The sequence below is a fragment of the Saccoglossus kowalevskii genome, chromosome 14 (genome assembly GCF_978046115.1).
Source record: "Saccoglossus kowalevskii chromosome 14, keSacKowa6.1, whole genome shotgun sequence".
NCBI lineage: Eukaryota > Metazoa > Hemichordata > Enteropneusta > Harrimaniidae > Saccoglossus > Saccoglossus kowalevskii.
This window is the reverse complement of record NC_140654.1, coordinates 11,017,946-11,022,657: the sequence shown is the minus strand read 5'-3', so window position 1 is coordinate 11,022,657 and position 4,712 is coordinate 11,017,946. Positions and strand designations below refer to the sequence as shown.

At 35.0% G+C, this 4,712-nt stretch overlaps 1 long non-coding RNA gene across 1 annotated transcript; it reads right to left on the bottom strand.

The window, feature by feature from the left end:
* Positions 1–1,338: 1,338 nt before the first annotated feature.
* On the bottom strand, positions 1,339–2,265 carry LOC146734451 (uncharacterized). The gene is made up of 2 exons (XR_014931510.1): positions 2,003–2,265; positions 1,339–1,512 (listed from the first exon to the last, which is right to left on the bottom strand). It is a non-coding gene; the product is annotated as an uncharacterized LOC146734451 (long non-coding RNA).
* Between the last annotated feature and the right edge of the window lie 2,447 nt (positions 2,266–4,712).

Below are 4,712 nucleotides of genomic sequence, written 5' to 3'. Positions count from 1 at the left end.
TGCTGATGACTACCGGTCGACAGCGACGTTTTTATGAACTGATCGTCTTGTAAATTTATACGAAAAGAAACATGTTTGTTTGTTGAAATAGCTTCAGTTTGTCACATGACACCCAGCTATTGTTTGCTAGGCAATCAACTCTGATTTCTGATTGGCTGTAAACTTCTCCACTGGCGTCAAATTGATTGATTAGTCCCGCCCATGCACGTGACTCGGCGCTATTGTACAAGTTGGTACTGGTGCTGGGATATAACCCCCCCCTATTTTTTCTGTTTTTGTCAATGATTTTCGAACAGCACGAATTCCCACGTGATTATAATTCTGGTGTTCCCATGAAGAAGTTAGGAAGTGTTTTTGTACCGCTGTTCAACGAATCGAGCATGCGCAGTAACGTTGAACTAATACCCCCGGCTGCACCCGACTGAGGGTGGTCACGTGGTATAACTTGTTTTATTTAGATTTATTGGAAAGGTAAATTGCACTGAATAATTATGAGGTTAATAGGTTAATTCATTGTTCATATATATAGTATATATTTACCATATACCAGCGCCATACCTTATGCCGTGGAATTTATTAAATACAAATCAGCAAAAATTGTAATTCAGTGAAGATCGTTATTTTTTATGGTTTATATATTTTTTATGACAAATCGGCGAAAATGTATTTTACATGTCAACCCCATGCCTGTTTTTAGTGAACATATTCCATCTAAACTAAAATACTCAAGTAACCCATTTCATCTACTACTCGTGCTTTTTATTGCATCTAACTAAATGCTGACAATTTACAGTCGACAAAGCCGTAAACGTCACTCGTTTTTATTGACTTCGATGAGAAGCGCAGTAGCAGTGAAATCTGAACTTTTTATCTAATTATTCTGTTACTGCGCCACAGTCATGGTTGTTTACCACGTCGTGCTCGGTGCGACGTATGCAGCGCGTGTAGAGAACATCGTTTGCGCTACACAAAAGAAAACTGTTGTCAAGGTGACATCGCCTATTTCCAATTTCGTCAAGATGAAGAATCAATCTGATTAAAATCTGATGTAGTGTGCGGGCTTTAATTATTTTAGCTATAAACTTATTTTAATTTTATTTTTCATTACTTTTGTTATTAATGCCCTTTTTATTTATTATTTTACTTTGATTTTTTTAAAATTCCGCCCTACCTACATCTGATCCGACGCCTATGTAAGTCCCGTTCAAATCTCGCGTAAGTAACAGCCAATCACAGACCCCCTTTTATACAGGCTGTCGGTTGCTTACTTTTCAGTGTATACGGGCAATCTATCTATACATTATATTTTGCCCACTTGAATAAACCATTAATAGAAAATTGCTAGTATATTTTTATTTGCAAAAGAAATTCCACAGCATTTTACAATTTTTGTCATTACATTGAATATGTTTTTCACTTCCAACAAATGTGTACACTTCCAGATACATCTTCGCCAGCCAAGGTTCGTTCATTCAGTCATCGCTTCAATTTTACATCACTGAGCATAATTATCTAGAATGGAAGCAAAAAAATAAGTAAATCGTAATGATTAGAACACTGTAAACAGCTATAGTAAACAATGCAAACTGATTTTAAATTGTATAGCGGTCACCGGCCCACGGCATCGACGCAGAAAATTGGAGCAAAATAATATTTCCTGATCAAATGCGATGTGTTCCAAATAAAAAAAATATTTTATTCCAGTCCAAATCAGCTCAATTACTTTAATAAAGAGTTATTGTATAATGTACAAAACATTGATACAATTTGATGAATATTTACAGCTACGGCTTCAATACCGGAGACGATTTTGGCCCGATCGTCAACAAAACATCACCTGTCTCCAGGGCAGGCGACTGAAAAAAGACACCGGTGTTCGGTCGAACCGGTGGAAACAAAATCGTCACTCCCAGAATAACTATGCAAAATAAGGATCGAACCATTCGAGCCACAATATTAACATAAAAATGACTTTCGTTGCATTTTACAATGATAAACTTACCGAAAAAGCCGTGTCATTCCCCGGGTGTCATTCTCGGTCGCTAACGTCTGTATAATCCGCCATTTTATTTGAGTCTGTTTGCTACCTGACGTCATCATGTGCACTATAGAAGGAGGTCTGTGATTCGTTGACTAAAATCGTCGATAGTGGGTCTCGTTGAAATCTCGTTACATAGGCATCGGCTCAGATGTAGGTAGGGCGGAATTAAAAAAAAATCACAAAATCAAAATCAAAGTAAAATAATAAAATAAAAGGGCATTAATAACAAATATAATAAAAAATAAAATAAAAATAAGTTTATAGCCAAAATAATTAAAGCCCGTACACTACATCAGATTTTAATCAGATTGGATGAAGAATATACATGAAAGCCGTTTTTCTCACTTTGTTTGACCGTAATATTTTATAAACAGGAACTAAAATGGGATTCCACGCTCGTCTTGACAGGCATGCTGCCTTTGATTTCTTTCCGCGTTCTATGTGTTGATTTCACGGTAGATGAGCGAGACGACACCTGTCTCTACAACAACTCTTTCCGATTTAAGTCATCTACGGTTTATTGCACCCATGACCTTTCATTCTATATTCGTATTTATCAACTCGACAAAAGTAAAAGCCTGATAACTGTGACCCAAAACCTTTAAACTTCGAACGAGCTTCCGACTTACTAAAAATATTTTGTATATTTTTTATAAGTTTAGTCCATTGAGTTTGTGGTGAAGACATGATCTCGCTAGGCAAGCCGTTTGGTCCAATGTCAAGTTCATTTCATTCAATGGCTATTCTGTTGAAAGTCTAAATAAAAAAAAGATTTGTCGTCGATAATGTTTTATCTTTCTAGTTTTATCAATACATTGCGTAGTTAAAATCATTTCTTTGGAGCACATATCATGACCTCCAACACAAAACATGAATAAGGCAAACAACACTGTTGTCAATTCGCATTAGACACATATGCGAGTGATGATCAACACAACCTCTTTCGAGTCAAAGTAATAATTATATGAAATTACCGAATATCGTACTTCTTTATGGACCCATGCCTTGCAGCCGGTCGAGTCTTCAAAGTAATTCTCTCATTTCCGATACCCTCGTATTGAGTGGTAATTATTGGAAGAGCTTCATTGAAAAAATTATTACAGTGTTTAACTATTTTTCAGGGTACAGCTCCCTATTCATATTACGTAACACGATTTGAATATTACATAAATATTACAACATAATCGTGTTTTTCAGAATGATGTTCGATTCATTCCGATAGACACAATATATTAAAATGTATCGTACATTATAAACGTTCATTAGGATGAACACAAAACAAATTGAGTGTATGACCAGTACTATTAATAATAACAAGTAGACGCTTATTGCGCAATTTGTTATTTCACCCACAGTAAACAAGACGAATTATTACGTACTATCCGCGCGTACTGAATTATTGGTACGTAATAATAATTCAATATCATACGTGCTGAACAGTACGTTATTTCATCTACAGTAATATAACGCGAATTACTGGTAATTTAAAGTGCACGCGTACTGAATTATTGGTACGTACTATTAATTCAATATCATACGTGCTGAACAGTACGTTATTTCATCTACAGTAATATAACGCGAATTACTGGTAATTTAAAGTGCACGCGTACTGAATTATTGGTACGTACTATTAATTCAATATCATACGTGCTGAACAGTACGTTATTTCATCTACAGTAATATAACGCGAATTACTGGTAATTTAAAGTGCACGCGTACTGAATTATTGGTACGTACTATTAATTCAATATCATACGTGCTGAACAGTACGTTATTTCATCTACAGTAATATAACGCGAATTACTGGTAATTTAAAGTGCACGCGTACTGAATTATTGGTACGTACTATTAATTCAATATCATACGTGCTGAACAGTACGTTATTTCATCTACAGTAATATAACGCGAATTACTGGTAATTTAAAGTGCACGCGTACTGAATTATTGGTACGTACTATTAATTCAATATCAGGTGTGCTGAACAGTACGTTATTTCATCTACAGTAATATAACGCGAATTACTGGTAATTTAAAGTGCACGCGTACTGAATTATTGGTACGTATTATTAATTCAATATCATACGTGCTGAACAGTACGTTATTTCATCTACAGTAATATAACGCGAATTACTGGTAATTTAAAGTGCACGCGTACTGAATTATTGGTACGTACTATTAATTCAATATCATACGTGCTGAACAGTACGTTATTTCATCTACAGTAATATAACGCGAATTACTGGTAATTTAAAGTGCACGCGTACTGAATTATTGGTACGTACTATTAATTCAATATCATACGTGCTGAACAGTACGTTATTTCATCTACAGTAATATAACGCGAATTACTGGTAATTTAAAGTGCACGCGTACTGAATTATTGGTACGTACTATTAATTCAATATCATACGTGCTGAACAGTACGTTATTTCATCTACAGTAATAAACGCGAATTACTGGTAATTTAAAGTGCACGCGTACTGAATTATTGGTACGTACTATTAATTCAATATCATACGTGCTGAACAGTACGTTATTTCATCTACAGTAATAAACGCGAATTACTGGTAATTTAAAGTGCACGCGTACTGAATTATTGGTACGTATTATTAATTCAATGTTATGCGTGCTGAACAGTACGTTATTTCATGTACAGTAATATAACGCGAAT